This window comes from Temnothorax americanus, unplaced genomic scaffold (genome assembly GCF_048541705.1).
Source record: "Temnothorax americanus isolate GAGA-0224 unplaced genomic scaffold, ASM4854170v1 Scaffold12, whole genome shotgun sequence".
Classification (NCBI taxonomy): Eukaryota; Metazoa; Arthropoda; class Insecta; order Hymenoptera; family Formicidae; genus Temnothorax; species Temnothorax americanus.
Window position 1 is genome coordinate 3,372,486 of NW_027509253.1, and position 23,065 is coordinate 3,395,550.

The following is a 23,065-nucleotide window of genomic DNA, read 5'->3' on the forward strand; positions in this document are numbered from 1 at the left end:
TATATTTTCGCCGCGCTTTCGAGCGAGTTGCCTGGCTTGAATCGGAAGCAGCACGAATTGTGAAATGATTTCGACGACTTAACCGCGAAACGAAGCGTCGCGATGTATTGCGAATGCCCACCTGCTGCTCCACCGACGAGACGCGACGTTGTTCCGGAAAATATTCCAAAATAGAATAACGCGCTTGCCAAGTATCTTTCGATACGTACCGCTCAAAAGAGAAGCTTATCGGCAAAGGAATTTGGTTTTCACTTTCGCGCAACCTTTATAGAAAAATTTTTTTAACCGTGGAATAAAGTGCATTTTTATTCATAGAGCGTATCGCGATTTAATGGATATAATTGAACTTGTGTAATTTAGGCTTAATTTAGACGTTCTGTATATTCGAGCTCGTCTGCGCGTATGCTTTATTTAAACACGAGGAAAATCCCACGGATGCGCGGACGAAAGACCCAATTAATTTTGAATGAGAGAAATAGGAAAATTCGAGCGCGCGCTATGCGAGAAGTTAATTCCGTTCTGAAGGCATCTTGATTCTTTGTTCCGCCTGGTTTTACGTCGGTTGAATAATTTTTCTCTCGGCGCTGTCTTGCGGCTTTACCAGCGCGGGGCATTTTGTTAAAGGTTAATTAAATCCAACGACAAAAGGCCGAGCGTTTCATTCTTTTAACGCGAGATTAACGGCGGAAACGCGCGGCGGATTTTCTGTTTTCATGCGTTGACAGAAGGCGGGCTTCGTGCAGCACGTAGATTAAACGTTTCCTTCTTCGAATGCAAACACGCACGATAGGACTATCTGGCTGTGTTACAGGATTTCTCAATCCTGTCAGTTTCCTCACCGCTTTACAGCCGCGGCTTTTTCCCTATCAAAAATCTAAACGCGTTCGTTTGTTCTTCGACTCTCGACTGTTTTTCTACTTAAAATTTATATTATTTTGCTAATTATAAAATCTTTTTGAATGTACTGCACGCTGCACGCTTTGTATTAAAACGGGGACCAAGTTTTATTATCGGTTTCTTAAAAAATTCTTATATTTGATTATTTATAAATTAAACCAACTCACATTACATATATAACGTTCACAATATTAATGCGTAATTATAATTCTATTATCAGAAGATCAATTCCAAATAATACGGAGTATAACGCGATTGGCGGATACGCGTCTGGCACGCTCCGTCGGGACTATTATTTTCTACGACTGCGGCGGCTCTAGCACGACCGGCCCTCTGACGTTGCACTTTCGACGTGCGTTTATTTTCCTCGTTTGCACTGGAATCGCGGCGAATGCAGTCACGCACGTAAGCGGCGTCCGCGGCTCGCGAGAGGACAGGGGGCGGGGAGGGGAAGGGAAGAAGGGGGCAGGGACAGGGAACAGGCAGGGGGCCGAGTTATTATAACTTCATTATCATTACGACGTTTATAGCTTATTCATTATTAATGGCGTTTTACAAGGTTATTTCGCCGCTGCGCAATAAATTCTTATTAAAACCGCTTTACTTATTTAAACTGTATTTCGTCATCGCATCGGCCCGATTGTCACGCTTAACCACCTGGGGTCCTTTAAAAAAGCATAAACCGTCCTCCATTAATAACCGCGGCTTTATTTATCGCGCGAGAAACGTATAATATTGCGCAAAAATGAACGGAATTTTTATTTATGCGAATAATACGGGCGGCGGCTCGGGTTCCAAAAATCGTAAAGAGAACCGGCGACTTCTCTCCCGGCTTTTCATTGTAACGTGCCTCCGCACAATCGTACAGATTTATATTTCGCGAATCGCGACGACTACAGCAACATCGCGTTTCACCCAACATCGCGTGTTTCTTCATCGGCTTTTATATTTCCTTTCCATCTTTGCCGTATATATGTATGTATGAACGCATCGGGCTCGCGTATTTACATATGTTAGCTGATTTGCGAATGCGAAGCGGTTAAGAATTATGAAGATGTGCACATGTAATATAAATATCCGAGTGTTACGCGTGTAATCGGAAGAATAATATACACGGGGTGTTCCATTATTATCGAACAAATTCTGAATAATAAGTTTCCGAGCTCGGAACAAGTTTTTTTCTTCCCCCGGCCACACAGAAGACATTCTCAACGTATGAAAGCTTCGTATGTAATCATCTTTGCGTTATTGTGTATTTTAAAATATGAAGTATTTTATGAATACCCAAAGGGACTAATTACATTTCACGACTTAACGAAGAAGAAAAAGGGTAGAATCAAAATAATGGAACGCGGAGAGCATCTGGCGAGAAAAAGTTGGCGCGCGAAGAGTGTGTGTGTGTGTGTGCCTCTGCGTGTGCATGTGCGTGTGCACGTGCTCTTTACGAATAATTCTGCGTTAAAGCCGCGTTGTCCGCCTCTCGTCGGAAAGACTGCCGGCGCATTCGCGGGGGCAATGCACTCCGGAATGCACTGCGTGGCCGGCCATCAGCTATGCAAGTTATAACAAGTATTACAATAATAAACGAAGGAAAGGCGATTTTCGGTAATGGGAGGAAAGAAAGCGCATTCGTTCGCTGGTTAGTCCCATTAATTTTGATATTGTCGGTTCGGAGTTCTTACGCTATAATCTAGCGTAAATCGCGCTATACAATTGAGATTATGCTATTACGAGACAAAGATTGATAATTTTTTCACAAGACAATTTTCTATAGTATTTTCTATTGTAATTACGCTCGAGAACGCACACACACTGTTTACTTTATTCGTTGCCCATAAAATGCCATCAACTCGGAGGTAAAAACAGAAACGTTCGAGAGCTCTAGAAAGTGCAGCTCCGCGTAACTCGGAGAGAGCTTTCCATACTCGGTCCTTTTAACTCCAGTAAGCTGCCTATAATAAACTACCTGTATTGACAAAAGAATGCGTGACTCACACAGGTGATTGTCGTCATACGAAACCTATTATACAACCGGATCACAAGCGTCCAGAAGAGCCAAGACCTGCTTCTCGCGATGAGAACTCACCTTCGAGTACGATGAATGCGTGTCCTGCGAATCACTCAAGCGTATTCATTTGATACTTTCTGTTGGAAGAGGAAACTGATTCGGGTTTTGATTCAATTTTTTCAAATTTATTTCTTCATTTTTCGTAAACATGACATATCTATTACATAGCATATTTTACAATTAATATTTGATTTTTTCTGTTTTATAAACAAATTTTACTATCTCTCTAATTGTAAGAATACTTCGATTTGTGTCTTTATATCAAAAATCGAGTGATTCTGATTTAGTTCTTGGACGTTCGGAGTCTTCGCGGAGCATGTCCGCGTATTCTTTCTGAAAATTACGCGGTTTTATAGTAAAAGGCGATCGTACTCGCGGCGATTTCGACACACGGGCGAAGGTATCGTCGTCGGCTTGTTATTGAACGGCCGGGCGCGCGGCACGATAACGCGCGATATTTTTATAGACCCGCGGGGTTACGTACAATAATAAATATCGCGGTGCGATTAAATAATAAATCGCGGCACGAGATAGCGGCTGGATCGCGCGCCGATCGAGGTGGGTGGCTCAAAGTCCCTTTTTTTTTTCACGTTCAATGGAATTCTGCCCGGCCTGGTCGCGAGGTTTGCGATCTTCGAACTTTTATTTTTAATACCTTCCTAAATTATATGAATTATCGTAAAAACAGTTTTTACCGTAGAGAGTACGCGTATATAAATTGTCTTAATTAATATTTAAACTCTCGTACATAAAGGGTGGTTCGTTATTAGTCAAAAAATGACGTTCTAACACGATGAAATAATTAAGTCACAAAAATGTAAAATACAATTCCGACGTACGAGATCTCTTTTTTTTTTCGAGACTTGCTTTTCGTAAAGAGAAACACCGAGGTCTTGATTTGGTCGCACTAATGTCTCCGATTAAATAGAGTCCTAGAATTATCGTCACTTCGAACGCTAGGCTGTTAAAGGTTGAAGCAATTAATAAATTCCTATATTAAATCATACGTTTATATATATGCAATTTCGTGAAAAACCGATTTAAGCTTAACGATATGTCACGCTGCTGACACCGCAGAAAACGACGAGCTCTTTTTGCGTTCGCGACGCAATTATTGCATCGATAATAACCCATGTCTTTAACGTCACGCAGAAGCTCTCGATAGCCGCACGTGTAATCGACTTACCAACACTCGTCGCGCCGCGGTCGTGTAAGGCAACCGAACAGAAATGATCGGCGCGGGCCGATGTGCGGACGCGCATGTCGTGCCATCGCGCGAAAATATTTGCTGAATTCGTTCGGAAATACTACACCTGGGGTGGTGCATCAGCATAATGAAATATCGCCGACGGTGATAACGCCTAGACCGTCCGAAATTCCTTCTTGTTTTGTCGTATGAATTTTCATTGGTTCACGGTACGATCTTCATTTGCTGCGATCCCTATATGCGTTGGATCGATCTAACGAAAAGTTCGTTTTATTGACGTCAATCAACTTTTTATTGCGAGAAATTAAGAACAAACATTGAGAGCATTGCAAAAACGCGCGCGCGTTATCGCGATGCAAAATAAATTACGAACGTAATTGCGGCCATTAAACATAATAAGTATGGAATTTACTTTTTCTAGAGGTCGTAAATAATTAACAAACGCATGGAATATAGTGCAAAATCGAATGAAATGAATAGAGGAACTGGTGTTATGTATTCATATGTAGGTTTATGGATATATATTCCGTGCATAAATATGAAACTTATAAAAATATAAATAGGATGAGGCTTTTTTAAACAATATTTCTCGCTCGACACGCGAGGTCGTGCTAAGTTTTTTAAAGGCTTCACCCCTCGCATTTATCATCGATTTCCCGGAAGGATCGCGACACACTCGCTCGTGTCTCGCTGAATTCGCGCGATCGATCGAGCGCTCGACGACTCGCGCCGCGGTAGCGCCGCTTTTTAATCCCTCCTCCGCGATGGCGGAAGTGACTAGCAATTTTTTTTCGGGCGGCCCGGCCCCGCGCAAGCTGGAAAACGACGCACCGGGGGAAAATTGGAAACAACGGTTTGGTAAGCCGAAAAATCGCGCCGGGTGGTACGGGCGCGCACGTACACGCGCGCGGAACGCACATGCACTCACGAGGGCCGTTGCTGGTGTGCGGGCGAATGCTAAAAAGCTGGGCCTGAATAAATAAACAGTTTTTAATTGCGGCCCGCTGCTGCCGAGTAAAAACAATAATTATTGGCTTGCCGTACCAACGTGTCCGTGTGTTACGCCCCTGATGCGACAAGCCTCCACCTTTCTCTCCTCTATATCTCCCTTTTTCTCCTTCTCTCTCTCTCTCTCTCTCTCTCTCTCTCTCTCTTTTCCTCCCTCTTTCCCTCCAAATGTCCACCGGTAACGGCAACTTCCGGTTTCGGGAGCGTACTCGAGGAGGGAAGCCCGTCTAAACTTTCGCGGCGAGCTCAGCACAATGAGGAACGATACTTTGTAAAACGACGCCGTCGTTATGGCGTCAACGATAGAATGGACAGACGAACGAACGGGGACGGACGGACGGACGGGCGGGCGGACAGACTCCGCGGAAAGATTCCGCGGACATTCACGCGAATAAAAAAAATCTCGCGATGCCGCACATGGAAACTCACAGCGTTACAAACGTTACGAGTTTCTGGCCCTCCACAGTCCACCATGCGTTACATTTAGGTCCTTTTGCCAGGCGCGCGCGTTCTCTCGGCTCTCTTTCTCTCGCGCTTTTTGCGCCTGAAACGAAATAAGTGCGTATTCACTTCAAACATGAAAGACTTTTAACGTGAAAAGGTTGAAATTAACAAATTAACATTTCCATGTTAAAAGCGGGATAACATGCACTTTTTTCACGCATAAAAAAAGATGTAGAAATAGATAGGAGACGTAGAAAATGCAGAGAACTTTACAGAGAGCCTTAACTCCAAAACGCAAACTCTTTTCAGTATAATATCATTAATACCTTAGCGACTTATAATTTTTGTCAATTTTTAACGTTATTTAGAAAATTATCTTCAATAATTTATAACAATTTATGATAAAACAAGCTAATATTCGCACAAGATAAAGGACGATAAATGTTTAATTGCTATCAGTAATTATATTACAATATGTATAAATGCGATTAACCCGATTTATCAAACATTTAGTGAACGTCGTACTCTATACTTGTATATCTAAGCGCGTTCTTTAGGAAATATCGAGTATCCGGAGCACGTGAAAAAACGGTATGCGAATGCATGGATGGTACACAGGTTGTCACATTTGCATACGGTAACGACATAAGCATAAGCATATACAATATCGGAGCAAACAGTGCAGTGTCGAGGGGAAGGGGGGGATAAAAATGTGCGCCGGCGAACATAATTACCGCGACTTATCACTTCCAGGCTCGTGCAATCGTTACTCCGTGTATTCTAAGCGCGAGAACCGCTGTCACCACCGCGGTCGTAGTTTTCGAGATGCGCCCGCAAGGAAACGAGACGGAGATGCGGCGCGCCGCGACGCCGTGTGTCCGTAATTCGTAATGCGGCCGCGCTGCACGCCGCCGTCGCCGCTGCCGCGAAAGAAAAAGCACTTCGCGAATAATAACGCCGGCATTACGGGCCATTACGCGCCGACAGACACACTTTGGTACGAGGGTGAGAGAGGGGCGAGAGTGGGATTATATTGTATATTAAGGCCGCGTATATATATATATATATATTAAGTGCGCTGCTACTCGAGACTATGGCCGGCAATTAAGCGATACTCGCGAAAGAACGTTCTCCGTGAGAGTAAAAATTCGTACTTTTTAGACATCGATATCGCTCGGAGGAACGTGGAGCAATCTGAAATTATTCGAGTTGCAATGTAATGTCGTGTTACTCTATTCTTAGTAATTTTGCAGAAAAAATATCGCGTTTAAAAATATAACGCTAATGTCAGGCAATCGCGTTTTCCGGTTGTGACGTCTTCGGCACTTATGCGGTCAGCTGTGGAAACACGTGCTGCGCATATTGCGAGTCGATTAAAAGTAATTACCGCAGTCAGCGGCCTCCTGCGGCCGATAAGACCGCGCATCGATACCGGGCGAGAGATAACAATGTTTCTTCGCGTGCGAAGAAATTTATGAACGGACAAATCGTTCCGTTTTCTTCACCGGCCTCTACCTTTTACAAACAAGCGTTACCGATATCATCTCGTATCTCCGTATGAGTTTGTTGAATTATTACGGAGCTTTCTATTCCAGTTCTATTCCATCCTTCTCCAACGTCTTTTACTAATTGTATATTGTATACACTAGTATATTTCTCTCCGTTCGTTTCAAGTCTTTTTGTTTTGCCAGAGTAATAAATTCCTTTCCGTCTCTCTCTTTCTCTCTGTCTCTCTGTCTAAAAAAAATAATTGCAGAAAAGGCTGTCTCGCGCATGAAAGATCATTGCGCCGTCTTTGAACTTCGTGCGTGACAAAAGACATCGATTATAGGCTATTGATCTACTGTGATTGCATACCCGCAAGTAATTACGAATCGCTATTGTCACGACAGATTTTTCTGACCGTGATAAAAATTCTGCAGATCGTTGAATGAGCTTTTGTTACTTATTATTTTGTCACTTATTATTACTTTTTTCATTCTTTTTGCGCACAAGTGTACAGTAACTTAGTACCGTCTTCCTGTCCAGACAGCAAATTTTCTTTGAATTGCAGATAAGTTTTAGAAATAGTTATACGCATGTACAATCTAATGAAATTATTTTTTTATTATATTTAGAGTGAAATGTTCGATCTGAGGTTCTTTCCTCATGCTCGAGTAACTCGTGATGGAAAGCGACAGCTTTGTTCGATGCACGTCCGATACTCTACGTATGCGAGCGTACCCGAGTTAATATCTTCGGGACATAAATTTTTCACACCGTCCCCACTCCCCCGGTTACTCTGAGGCGTCGTCGCCAAAGAACACCCCCGATAAAATTGTACGGGCGTAACGCGCGCGAACGCGCCGTAACGAAAACTCACCGCCTTCCTCCTCGTTCCTTCGCCTCATAACATTGTAGTAATAAGCGCTCTTGCCTGCGCTCGGCGTCGCTATAAATATCGTATAGTAAACATGAGAGCAGATAAGAGGAAGAGCGAGCGAGCGCGAGAGAGAGAGAGAGAGAGAGAGAGAGAGAGAGAGAGAAGAAAGAAGGGGGGCAGAGCGTGAAAACTTTGGCTATAATAAAATACAGATAAGTGCGCGAACAAATAGCCCGTACCGCGGGATTTAACCGCGTCTCGTGGCAGAAGGGAGAGCAAGGAGGGTGAGAGGGAGTAGGGAAAAGGGGGGCAACAAGGAGAATGCAACGAGCGTGAGGAAAGGGAAACAGAAATAATCGTGGAAATTACTTACGAGCTCTGCGCCGAAGAAACCGGAGGAAACGAGATAGAAGAAGACGGGGGGAGAGAGATTGGGAGAAGGAGAGGCAACACAGCTCTTTCCTCGAGACTTTTTAATTATTTATCGCGCTCGCGTATTTTCTCTCCTTTGTCGCGCGAGAATAAGACAGCGATGCGATTTCGCGAATTACAGCGGGCAGGTATCATCGGGATTGCGGGACGTTTGCAGGGAGGGATACACGAGACTCGAGCAGGAAGAGCTTTGGAGGATGTCTTTACAAGCGTATGGATCAATCTACAATAATTGTGGCTGCGGCCTGAGTGTGACGAGCAAACATTTTTCAACGATAACGATCCTCATAAAATGGTTAAACGGCAATTAAACTATTTGTTGGAAAATTTCGATGATGTCACGCTGTATATTATACCAATTGATGCTGATTTGTCATAATATTCCGCGAAGATTTTAGAGATATCGTTTAGGATCTCAATGACGAGGATTCGCGGGATTGGGAGAGTGAAAAAGCATGTTCGCGCGAGAAGGAGGCGATCAGCAGCAACGAGAAGCAAAAAATAGTGGGAAGCATTTTACAAACATTTTCTCTCAAAGAAATTTCGAAGCGATAAAGAACGAGAGATTGCAAGGGGGAGGAATAGGGTGGGGAGAGAGAGAGAGAGAGAGAGAGAGAGAGAGGCAGGGAGAAGGAGAGGACGACGATTAACGTCGACGTTTTCTTGCGTCCGCTCGGCCGACGCAATGTTTGTTCTGGGAAATGCAATCACGCTGTCATATAAAATATAACGTGTTTCCTTTTCCCCCTGTCTTTCTTCCTCGCCTCTCTCCCCCTCCCTCTCTCTCTCTCTCCTACCTCTCTCCGCCATCGTGGCACGTTGCGGCACCTCCTCTCAATTTCCACGTCGTCCGGAGAACACTGACATTAGGCCCCACCGTGGTTTGTAAATTATGTGAAGTACAGGCCGTGCTATTTTTTTCTGATTGCACTCGTTTCTCGGAAGCGCGTTAACGCGCCCTCTCCTCCCTTCCTTCCTCTCCCTTTCCTCCTCTCTTCCCCTATCCGTATTTTTCTATGCTGCGGCGCGTACGTACGCACATGTGTGGAAACGTAGTTGCTAATGTCTACACACATTGCGCCCGCTATATATTTCTTCTGTACCGCGGTGGTCTCTTGGTGAACCTTTACGTCCCGCGCACGATGTGCAACGGGTACATTCTCGCTCTTTCTCTCGCCGTCTCTGTCTTTCCACCGGAAAACGCGGGCGTGGATACACCTGCTCCGACCTTAACCTCGATTCGTTGGAGTAGCTCGCTTCGCGAGCGAGTAGGCGTGCGATGAGTGGAGAACATTCATAGATGATTGCCCGATCGAGGATCGCGGTTCTCCGAGATTGGAGATATGAAAATCAAGCATGGGATTTATGAATTTATTATGCATTTCTAATGCTTCAGAGAAATATTGTCGATTTGTCAAGTGTCGATTTTTACTTTCCTGCCGAGTTGCACCGGTTGCACATCTCATTTATTTTTTATTCAAATGATCCTTGGATATCGTAGCGCGCAAAAGGGTATTATTAAACTCCATCCAGATTGAATTTATATCGCGGAATCTATTAGCTTTTGTTTAAAAAAAAAAATATGCTAATGCAGAGATATTGTACTGAAATTTGGACACAGCGAAAGCCACGGGGTTTATCTCGCTTTATAGAAATGAATTTTAAAACCAGTTTCCCTTTAAGCCTGCCAACGACTATCTTCTCGCCTCCTCCCACACCCTCGACACAGAGTTTCTTTTGTAGACGTGAGAAGAGAGAAGGAAGAGGTGGTGGAGAGGGGCGAAAGGGGGGGAATCGTGGAAGGAGTGCCGCGATTAGGTTTCATACGGAGGGCACCAGCAGCAGCAGCAGCAGCAGCAGCTGCCTTACGACGTGAGATAACACGGGGGTCCCTTAAAACGTGCCGTAAGAGCGAGGTACGACTCGAATGTTCTCCCGTTTTCTCTGTATGCGTGCGGGAGTGCAACGTCCATGTGTACGTGCGTTTAAAGAAAGACTTGAAGGAGGGGGAGACGTCAAGGAGAAAGAGGAGAGGGAACCTTACCATGTGTACGTGTACGCTTGTGTGTGCGTGTGTTTGAAGAGAAACATATTTCTTTATTATTACTCCCACCGAGCTTATTTTTCTTACCCGCCGACTTGCATTCCAGGTGGGTGGGTTTGCTCCTTCTCCCCGTGTCTATCCTTCTCCATCTCTCTTTACGCGCGCGTCTTTCTCCTTCTCCCGCTTTTTCTGCCTTCTTCTCTCCTCTCCTCTCAGAACAACGGGAAAGATTCAACCCCGAACGCGCGTTGTTCCCTTTTTACGCGCGCATCGCCACGAGAAATTGCGTGGTGCGCCCAGCAGCGCGCAAGAACTGAGGAAACGGAGCGCATCTATTAAGCACTCTCCTTCTCCTTCCGTGTCTCTTTTCTCTCTCTTTCTCGTTCTATGATAGAGCGACGATTGCTGCTCCAGCTCTAACGTAACCGCGCGTTGCACAACGATAATAACCGGCGAGATTAAGGCAATAAAAATTACGCGGGTGGAAAGGGACCGCGAGCAATCCGCGGCGACATTGGCTTCGCGCGCTCTCTGATCCTTTAACTGTTTTATCTTGAACCCTTTCTTTGTATCGGGATACTTCACCGGAAGCAGGATATTTAGACACGTGTTAGATTTCAAGCGTGAAGAAATATTAGAAAATTTTAGGAAACTAAAATAAGAACGTTATAAAAAAAAAGAAATTATTTTTTTGTATTTTAATAGAATCCTCTCTTTGTAGAACATTTATATTATATTTGCAAATTATATATATGATGTAGTTTTGGTTTTTTTTAATTGTCTCGCGGTTCTCAACGGGATCTATAGCGCGGCGCGAAATAAACGAAGACTTTTTTACGTTTACGAGTTTTTTATGTTAACGTATTTATTGCACCAAGTTTTTCCTTAACGAACCAATAAACGTCGCGAGCGAACGATCGTGAACCAGCTATATTATTCACTTACGACATTTCTTTATCTTTGCGCGATGGAAGATTCGCGGCGTCGCAAAATCTTAAGATAAATAATTCGGGCGATATAAAAATATATATAAGAAGGCGCGAGACGCGACTTTATCGCAACAAAACACGCGTGAAATTCTTCCACTCGTACCTGCAAGCCAAATAAATTGTAAATCAAGTTTACACATGTAAATATTCACCGTGGCACCGAGCGGCTTGTCGTTGAACAAGGCAAATATTATATTTCGAGCTCAACTCGAGTGGCGATTCAATGCCGTTTCGCGTCAATCGTTTTATCACCTATTGCTTATATAATTAAAATGGGAGAAAAACAACATTACGCAAGAAAACCAAACCCGTGAGGTCACCCATTCACGGGGATGGACTTTGCCACGGGATTATTTGCCTAAGAATATTTATATATTTGCGAAATTTCTCTACGCGATTGTCTATGTAGAGTCGCATTAACATTTTCTTGTGTAATATACTGGTATGGGCCCCTCCTACGATCGGTATTACTGTCCCGTTTAATAATACCGATGACGACGAACATCGACGCTGTTTTTGCGCTAATAGTATATACGTGCACTAAGCGCCGCGCGCCGCGCCGTAACGCGCACGCTTACCGATGCGGACGTGCTTTAAGATTCAGGCTCACGTCCTCGCATCTACTTAGTGCCGCATTTAGCTCTAAATAAGTGGCTGTCCGCTTGTTACGAGTTTCAATCGTCTGACACGGGAATCGCGATTCAGCATGAGTTGAGAAATAGAGACGGTCGCGTTTGGTGCTAAATGCGCGCCGAGAATAGGGAGCCGCGATGCGAGCATGCGATTCTAACGACGCGGCATCCCGGGGAAAAGAGGAGACGGCGAGGTATAGGGAAAACGCGTGCACACACCGCGCGGCCTAACGATCACGTGCGCATAAAGCTGCTCTCTGCCGCGGTTCACGTTTCCATCGGGGACGGCGGATGGTCATCACGGTCGTGCGCGAACGGAGTCATCGTTCCCGCAGCGTTCGACCTCGAGATTCGTCGTTATCTTCCTTCTCTCTCTTTTCCTCTCGGTCCATTTTCCTCTTTCGCTCGAGCTTTGTTCTCTTTCTTTTCCTCGCCTCTCCTTCTTTCCGTCGTTATTCGATTCAATGGATCTGACTGGGATTCAACTTATTAGAATGGTTTTTTTTCTTTCTTTTTTTTTTAACTCGTCCTCTCAACTGCAAACATTACTTTTTTATAGTATCGTAGTTATCAGATATCGTTCTTCTTGCAACTTTTATTATCTTTTTAATAAGAGAGCCTGATTATTATTTTGTGACACATATATTGCCTCACTTTTCGTATCTACAGTAAATATGTAAGGGGAACAGGCTAAAGATAATGTAAGAATAATATTTGCTATTACGCATATATGATTAGTTTATTTTAAGAACCGCTCTTTCTTGATATCGCCGTTCTATTCTGATTATTATTCTGTCGAAATTTTGTCTTGGTACCAAGACAAGCGATAAGCTTTCAGAATCCTATAATAAAACTGCTCTTCTTTCCCCCATCCCCTCCGTCTCCCCGAGCATAGAATCATTTACTGCATGTAAATTATCGATGTCGCGGCGAAATAAAGAAAAAAAGAACGTCCGAGGCCCGCGTCTGCAAACATAATTGCGTCGGCGGCAGCGCAAATATTTGTAATGCTCGTAAGAGCGCGGCGTCGGGAAACGCGAGAAAGAGAGAGTAAGAAAGAGAAAAAGAGGGCGGGTGCGATAAACTCGCGAGGAAGACGACTATTTCGGAGGCCCTCCCGGCCTTTCGTGTTCGTAGTTGAAAAAACCAGAAAAGCGGCGGCGGAAACTTTCCGCGCGGACTGTACTGGCGTCAGCCTGCCGCTACGGCTGTTATTATTTGTATATTATAATTTAGATACAATTATATCGTTCTCTTCGTCGCACGCGTCGCGCCGTCGATAGCGCCGTCTCTCCGCCACCGCCGCTCTCTCTTTTTCTCTCTTTCTCTCTCTCTCTCTCTCTTCGTTCCCCGTTACTCTCAGTCTCCCAACCGCGTTCTATCTCGCGTTCCTCCCTCTCTCCTCCTCGTCCTCCTCTCTTCCTTTCTTTCTCGCACTCGACATCGTCGTCGAAATGCCGCCGGTGCGGGGCAACGCGAGCGAAAGAGAACACGTAGCGCGGCAGCTCGAGCTCGACTGAGAATGGGAAGGAGTGAGAACGAGACGGAAACACACAGAAACGTATAATAAAGTCTCCAGGAGGGTGAGGAGAGCGGAATTGTGTTGCGTTGTGTAGTGGAGAGTTTCGAGCGAGGTGTTCGCAGGCACGGTGCTCAGCGGGGTGGATGGAGAGGGTGCAGGAGAAAGATGGAACGAGCGTCGAGGAGGGGGGGGGCAGGAGGGAGAGAGCGCAGGTGAAGAAGGAGGAAAGGCATTGCAGCGACGGCGGCGACGGGCGACGGGTGACGGCGGGAGCGAGACCGAGATAGCAATAAAATATATTACTGGAGAAAAATGATGGCACCGCAAGACAAAGAGAGGCCGATGTGGCATTAGTGGCAGCCTCGAGGAATTCCACCGAGCGTTATTTCGTTATGTTCGCGCCGGCAACCTGAGTTACCTGCCGCGGCCTCGTTCGCCTGGAAACGTTCGCCTGATTCACCTGTGTTGTTAGAACGAAAGGAAAAAAGAGAGAGGTAGAGGGGAAAGGGATGGTAGACGACTTCTCGTTTCCTTCCTTAATGCGTTTTGGATCCGTCTGGCCGGCCGCTTCCGGTCCGCGAGGCGCTCGCTCTTTTTCGGCCGATCTCCGAGTGCGATATCAATCACGAGAGAAGATGTATGTTCATATTATGCGTAACAGTTTCTGTTAAGAGAGTGTGAAACTTATAGAAATCTTTGTAATTCTCCTTTATCGCGGCAATTACTGTGTTTTTTAATGTCGTGGAAAAAAAATTACAACAAGAAGTCTTATCGACGACGTAGGTGTGGCTCCGTTACGTCAATAATATATTGCGTGTCTTGATTAAACTGACCACGGCTGGTTGCCGCTTCCTCGATTTAAAATTCACTGAACTATAATACGCAATAACAGTATGGAACTAACGAACGTTTTTTTTAAATAGAGGTGTCGGAGAATCCCGAGATTATAGACTGCATTCTTATTACAATAACTCATTATTAGTCCTGCCGACTATCGTCTGCAAAAATCAAACGAGATTTCCCCGATTCTCGGTAATCCGTATGAATCTCTACCGGTTGCCTCGCGCCGCGACGCCGCGCGCCGCCGCCGCTGCGCCGTTCATCGTCCCGCGATCGCATCTCGATCTTGCTCGCGAGCTTTGAACCGCTTATGTGTATATGTATATATATATATATGTATATAATGCACCGGCTGTAAAAACGAAACGTCGTTTCCCGGAAAAAGAAACGCGTGCGGCCATGGGCCGACATGGGAGGTTGGGTGTGGGGCCGTTACAGGGCGAGAAGCGGGATCGCGGGAGGGGAGAGAGAGGAGAGCGAGGGCGTTTTGTAATTTCTATAATTTAAACTCCGCGGCAGCTGGCGCGACTCGTAATTACTCTAACCCGCGTGGAGGAACGCGTGAGCCTCTGCGTGTTTACTTTTAATTCCTTCTGCCGACGGCCTCGCGCAGCGCAGCAGCAGCACAGCCACTCCTCGATTCAACACAATATCAAACGAAACCCGGGCACCCCCTGCCACCACCCTCGCGTCTCTCACCCTTTTTGCGGCAGCGGGGGATAGGTTAACAACGAGCGGGCTCAGCAAGAAAAAAAGAGGAGCCTCGCAAACTTTTCAACTCTCCCCTCCGTCCTTCCCCATTCTTTCTCCTCTCCTACATCGCTCTCTGTCGGTCTTCCGTCTCTCTCTCTCTCTCTCTCTCTCTCTCTCTCTCTCTCTCTCTTTCTCCGCTTCATTTTTTTTCTTCTCGTGCCCCCCTCCTAGCCCTGCTCTCAACCCCGACTTCCCCACGCGGCTCCACACGGATAGAAATTCCGAGAAATTAATCTTTTTACGCCATCCCCCTGCCGCGCCCGCGCCTCTGCTCTTTCCTCTCGCGCCCTCACCCGCGGATTTGTATCTATCGCGGATGTGTACAGCGTTGCGCAGCTACGCGAAAGAAGGAAGAGAGCGCTCGCCGGGCGCACTGGGACAACGCCGGGTCCCTCAAGAGTTCCGAGTGAACGTGCACAAAGCACGAATGAGCAACAATAAAGGCGGATGGGTATGTTAAATGGCGCAGCGAACTGTGTAAAAAGAGATATACATCTACATGGATCAGGGTGTGTCGGAAGTCGCGCTTAGGTGGCAGGCGATACGACCAGTTTGCATTTTTTTCTTATGTAACACGTTGAACGTCCGACTTCTTCGAGATATCTGAAACGGAAAATCCGCATGGGTTTTTTTTTTACGCGAAATAAGAGAAATAGAACTTACGAGTTTCTTTTGCAAACTTGTGTGTGGCAAGATATTATTATTTTTTATATTAATTTTTTGTCTTGATATCGGAACGAACAGAATGTGACGAAATCGTCCGAATTAGAGAACAAGTTCTCTGCTGAAACACGCTGACCTCGTTTGAGCACTAACGGGTTAATAAACTGCAACTCTGCGAGCTTAGATAGCGCGCGCTTCTAAGTCCGTCATTATTATATATCTCCTTATCTCTTGTAACTTGATGTTCGAATAATTGTATAGAACGCTTTTGTTCTTGATATTCCTAGAGCACGACGAATTATTGTCTCTTTTTCTCTTCCTTCTTCTTCCCCCTCTTTCTCTCTTTGCCATGGCATCATAAACGACACCTACTATGCTGAGAGCAAAATTGAGCATGTATCTTGGAATCTCGCTCCCTTCTCTTTTTCCCTATGCTCTTCTTCCCTCCCTCCCTCCCTTTCTCCCTTCTCTGCACCTCTCTCTCTATTCCCCTCCGTCCCTTTCTTTTCTGCTCTTCTCTTCACCGCCGTGCTCCCACTCGTTTCTACGACTCGTTGAAAAATCGTCCGTCGTAAACGGGAACAGCGGTTTTATTGTTCCGCGGCAGACAATGCCCGGGAATATTATAAAAACTTTCCTACGGAATATATTAACGTTAACTCATCGCTTTACCGTTAGGCAAACTTTTCGGTCGAGCACGCCGCCGCCGTTGCCGCCGCTTCGTCTTCGTCCCCGTCTCTCTGTCACGGCTCGTCTCCCCGCTCTGCCCCTCTCATGACTTTTTATGTCCCCTCCTTCTCTTTCCGCGACCCTCTTCGCCCTCCTCGCCTTCCTCGCCCCCCGTGCCACGAACGAGAATCGGCGATACAACCCGCACGATAAATACCAACCGCTGCTGGATGTAATCTAGATCGTCGCTATGTGGAGCGTAGTGGAAGAGAACGCCATTTATGGATACCGTAATGGATAGCGTGTAACTGACGTGGCCTAACGACCGACGACGAAAATTTGTGTAGCGTGTGCCAAAAGTGAGAATCGACTTCCAGGAAACGATGTGGATATTAATCGAGAGAAAACGATATATATAACGATTTGTATTTGTACAAATTAATTTTTCACCAATTTAATTTTTCACACACACACACATACACACACCGAGATAATTACTTTAGATTTTCGTAAATAAAATTCCACAGAGCGCGACGATTATTTTGAATCTTTGGTAGACCGCCTTCATATAATTAATATTTCGTTTCCTGTTTCCGGGAACCCTTTTGCCATAAGAGCTCAGGTTAAAAGTGTGATTTCAAAATTCATTTTTGCAAATTTTTACACGATAACCGATGCTAAAATTTTTCGAGCACTTTTCTCGCATCTCACTTTATACGTCCATAAAGTTTTTTTCCCAATTTTTAGATACATCTATTATCTGTAGAACCTCCTTAAATTCTCAATATACTTATCTAGATCGTAGGTCATGGTCCGTAGTCCAACGACGGAAATTTTAAAATTAAAATAAGGCTTATACTAGAGCAGCTTTTTTTGATGTCTTTAGGCCGTAAAACGCCGGCGATGATTCATTTTGTACTTCATCCAGTAAGAATATTTCACCGTTATTCCATTTCCCTCATTTGCAATCGGGAAGCTGCGCGTTAAGTCGACCTATAAATCTTTCTTTCGCATCGGTTAGATATTTTACATATCCGCGTAATATTTTATTTCATTGAGCCTTGGATCATTTAAATGAATAATGCGATATTTATGCGTATCGCATCGCAAAGAACTTTGAATGGAAATATCCCTGAACCGTTTCTCCGCGCGGACGAATCGTTAGCTCGATCTTCTTCGACCGTCCTGGTCTGCAGACGGTCGCACGAGAATGCAAATTGAAAATTGCGCTCGGTCTAAAGGGTTGAATATCGAACCGGACTTACGTGGATCTTCGCGATTGCTGCACTTGTAATAATTATATATAGAATCCAGATCGCGTTAAAGTAAATTGTATTATATAACGGCGAGCATGAGGAGCGCGAATGCGGCACATTCTTCGGCAATTTCGTCATCCGAGCATGCGTTTCATGGAGTGTGTATCGATTACCATAACTATGCGGTTTACGCATTATGCCTTGATATATTATGCGTGTGCTCATCTCGCGGTTTCAAAGACTAATTTATTATAATTCGGGGACGCGGCCGCGTTGTAAACGCATCCATATTTTAAGCGATTCTACACCCTGAAAGAGAGATGCTCGTTTAGGTAGAATCGTTTATGATGAATAACATGAAATAACATATCGAGATGATGATTTTAAAATGTAAATATCTCTGACTCCGAAAGTGATTCGTGAAGCACAACGGCAATTTATTAACCGGAACTCTTAACCCCTAAACGTATCCAAACTTTCCGTTTGACTTAATAGCAAACAAATTAAGATGGTTGCACGTTGCCACAACAAAAAGTAACGTGCTATCAAACAGTACGTAACATTCCATGTCACGTGACAGAAAATATAAATTATATTTACCTAGTTAGCCTGGATAAATACCCGGACTAAATATTACAATATAACGAGAAAATGTTTACATCTCACTCGCAACACTGAAATGTAAAATGTTTAAACGTCTGCCTCAGCGAATAAAAGATCAAAATACGACAATAAAAATAACTTTCCAAACTAGGATATATTTAAATGCTACAATAAAAATCCGTTCTTTTAAACCTATATAGAGAAACAGGAAGCACGTCCTCGTTCGATTAAGTACTAAAGATAGGACGTATTAGAATCCCCAGATTTCGTGTCTGAGATTACGGTATCTCGGGATCCACACTTTTCCAAGTTCGACTTCTCCCGCGATAGGGGAGTCGTCCTCCCCTGCGCTCCGTTTCTCGACGAAGCGCCTCGTCACGCCGACTCGTAATTATTCCACCGAAACGGAACCACCCGAATATGATCTACCGACTTATATCCAGGCCGTGTTTAGGCTGCCCCGCGTCTGCCCGAGCGGAACGGAAACTACGTCGGTGGCCGGGAGAGCGACGATAAACTTTAATGTATTCCGAATTATTAAAATATATTCCCCGGTACGCGCCCGCGGATACCTTAGAGCGGGGACTCGCTGGCTGCCGCTGTCCCCGCGCAGCGTCAACCCTACACAAATTACACTTATAATAACTTATTTGAATTTATATGCGCGTAATAGCGCGGCGACCGGTCTGGCCGGCCGCGCCGCGCCGGCCGGCCCGGCCGGCCCAGCCGGCGTGTATTTATGCGCGCGCGGAAACGAATGTGAACGCGACTTATTACGAAGCCGGTGTTATATACACACTCGTCCGAATTTATGGGCGTCGTTGTATCGTTTGTCTCGTACCTGTACCGGTACGTGTTACGCGTGCATGGCACGAAGGAGCGTTTAGCAGGCTCTCTCTCTTTCTCTCAAATCGAGATAAGACGCTCGACGTGCGGAACGCTCGCGGGTAGGGGGCGATGATGGATGTGCTGTGTTTCGAGAAAAACCATGCAAATTCGTGCGTGTGATATACTTAATTGTGCAATTGTTTCGCAATTCAGACGGGATGCCGGTGAACGGATGATGGGACGTTTCCTCGATGTAAATGGTAGGACGGGATGAAACAGAATTGCGCGACACGCGCTAAAATTTGAAGATTTTTCCAACAGCGAAATCGTACAGAGTGGAAAAATCTCCGAAAATATTCTCTTAATGTATCCCGATAAGATCTTTAGTCAGTCTTTCTTTCTCGCATCAATTAAATGTTTACTTAATAAAATTAATCTTTTATTTTTTGGAAAAGTTGTCAATTGTATTTAGCAGAGTGATAAAATTAAGTGATAACGGGGTAAATCTAGATCGAAAATTAAAATTTGTTTATTCAAAAATTGATCGTCTTTCATAAAAAACTAAAGTCAGTGGATTATTTCTTTTTTTTTTTGAAGAGAAGCATGGGATTTCTAAGACACTGTGTATATGTTTTCGCGTGCGGTAAAAAGTCACGCTACTTAATTTCGATAAAATTAAAATGAAGATTGTTATACACGTAAAAACAATAATCCATCTTTTCTACATTTTTATACGGTTGTTAATTTTGCGTGCGTTGTACTCTTTTATATCGGACAAGCCGGCGCGATTGTTGTGTACGAGTGTCACGGATGTTATCAGCGAATGCGTACGCCCGGGTGATTACGGGTATCTTACAATTCCCCAGCTGCTTAGTCGAATAATTATACAGATAATCACATCGTCGCAGAGTGGCGTGCTAATAGTACATAGCCGGCGATATCCGACAGTCATTGAGTATTCGTTCACTCTTGGTGTATCTGTAACGTGACTCAATGCTCCTTTCAAGATAACACTCGGCGTGCTTGACACTTTAACCGAAAGAATTTTAGCTATGCTCGCGGACGCCGGTAAGACTAAACAGCGGTCCCGTTATCAAGAACCTTTCGATTTAGCGATAAGCTGATAAAATGTACCGCACGACGTACGAAATTAAGCAGGTCAGGCTTCAACTGGAAGAATGATTTATCATCCTTGCCTTATACGTGGCGGTAATTGCGGCACGAATTAACAATCAGAAAAAATAGGAGGGCTTATGAACCCTTTTTATTACATTTTATTTACGACTCTGATATGCAGGACATTATTTACATCTATACAATTTATGACTTTCTTTGTAATGTAAATTTTAAATTCGTTACTTTTATTTTAGATACGACTAATTATATGGGGATTAATTATAGTAATGGCGTGTACAAATATCACGAAAAAGGAGATACAAAGAATTAGACGCGGCTCTCCGCGATCCCGCCATAATTAACGAACGCGACGTTAACTCTCACGGCTAGCGGCTGTCTAACCCGTCCGAATTAGATATTTTAATTACACGCCGGCGGCCGTTAATCGAGGGCGGGACGGGACGTTCAAAAATTGCCGGAATATTAAAAATTTATGTAGGCGGTCGCGGCCAGGCGCATAAAAAGCACGCGCGTCGTACGTTAAAACGAACGTGATTATCACGAATACTTTCGCGCTCGCGCTTATAGATATCTCGCAATTGACCGATGATTTAGGTAGGTAATTATATTCGGTGCCGCGAAGTGGGATTGCTCGCGCGGCAAACAATTAATTGCGAACGAATATCGGTAGGGGTTGGCACTAGTAGGAGGAGGAAAAGGGGTGGGCGGGGGGTATGGCAGGAAGAGGGCCCGCGGAATATTACCGCGCTTATTTTTCATCCGGGTTCTCGCGCGCGCCGTTTCGCGCCTGTTTTTAATATTACACCGCGGTCGCGAATGTTTTACCCCTCCGCCCCCGACCATCACGTCTCCCTTCCCTCTTGTTCTACCTCGCTTTGCGCTCCCCTTTCCCCTGCCCGCCCGCACTCGGTGCTCTTCGTACGAAAGCCGCGGTATCGCGCGCCTCGTAACGAATTTACGATATTAATTTGGCGTGCCGCCTTGGCGATTTATTATCTACACGGTGTCGGAGAAAAAAAAACGGGGATGAGGCGTCGGCGGCGGTGGGGGAGGACAAACGACAGCGGGAGGTTGGGAATTGGGTGGAGGGGTGAGGGCCGGGCAGCCCTCGAGGGAGGCGCGACAATTCGCGAGGGTCGAAAATATATCGTATTTATATGCGAGCACCGCGATAAAACAATAATTCTATAATTTATTTGCGCGCGCGGGCGCTCGTGCGGGTGTGTATGCGTGTGTGTGTGTGACGAGGGGGAAGGGAGGAGGAGGAGGAGGAGGTCATGGTTGCACACGCCGCGTGATACATGCGTGCTCGCTCGCTCGCGTGCGTGAGTGCGTGCATGCGTGCGTGCGTACGGCGTGCGCGCGAGCGCGCAACCGCTCGTATTATATCGAGCGCGCGCGCAGTTGGCGTTAATATATCATCGGACGCATCTGCCCCCAACGACGCGTTTCAATATGTTCTACGACTGTATAACCGCCCTATAGAAACACGCGTGCGAGTGTCCGGACGAGCGCGCGCATTCTGCGTCAAGTCCTTACACGCCTGTTGGGTTCAAAAACACGACGATATCGTACGAGAAGACCGCGATAACTTATCGCGACAAGTATACATAATACAGCAACAACCGGGCGAGATGTTATGGAAAATTTTTTACGGGATGAAGAAGGAGGCTTCTTTATTCATTACTTTTATAATTATTTATTCCAAGATCGGTTATCGTTTTACAAAGGGAAGGTGAGAAAACGGTGGGTTGATCAGGTAAACTATTTATACGCGGATGGTTAATTTATAGTATCACAGTCAATAAAAAAGTGCCTTAGAATTGTCGAAAGAATTATAGATATTTTTAAATCCTTTTATCTTTATTTTTTCTGTTTGTTATAATAATTATGTCATTATTTCTCCGATATTTCATTCACTTTGCCGATCTCCATCTGAGCGTTCAGATGCGCAGAATGTTTCTCGCGGATCAAGCAGCACTCCGATTGATTCGATGACGCGAATGCTTTCTAAAATAATACGTGCAGTGTTCTACTTGAATATGCGACGGTTGATGACTCGATTGCGGAGGGGAGTTACATCAGTGTGCGACGGGTTATGTCGCGACTTCGAGAGAGGCTTAGCAACTTTTGTTATTAAAGATACAAGCGATTGGAGCGATTACCCTATCTACGTATTCCCCGCGACAAATTTTATATGACTACCTTAATACAGGCGGGGACGATTAGAGTGTATTATCTGCACACGATATCTATAAGTACATTACTCGGCGACACTTGACAAATATCCGTCGCCGTAAATATCTTTGATAACTCATCTCTTTAATGACGCCTCAAGTGTTTTGACAATAACAAGAAAGACGTTTATCTTTTTATACCATGGAATATTCATTACTCCCACAGTATCGTCTCGTATATCTTTTGCAAGTATTCATTTTTATATTAAGCATGTTAACACATTTGAAATTTTAAATAACGTCAAAGAAATAATTACGAAAAAATCTCATTAACCAGACACAATTATTTTTGTTTTGCCGTAATTATCAATGAAAGAAATAAAGAAAAAAAGAGAGAGAAGCCCTACTTATTATTTAGCGATGCGGGATAGCGGAGTCGAATGAGATTTCTGCTTGTCGGTTTCGGACGATCGCGAAATTTGATTACCGTTGATGATCGAGGTGTCGTCGCAATCGTGATCGGTGCAGGGCGGA

At 44.8% G+C, this 23,065-nt stretch overlaps 1 protein-coding gene across 5 annotated transcripts in view; it reads left to right on the plus strand.

Annotated features, from left to right (window-relative positions):
• The window catches only part of LOC143893213 (protein bric-a-brac 1), a 361,046-nt gene that overhangs the window by 140,080 nt on the left and 197,901 nt on the right, over window positions 1-23,065 (plus strand). The gene's annotated exons all lie outside the window — the stretch shown is intronic.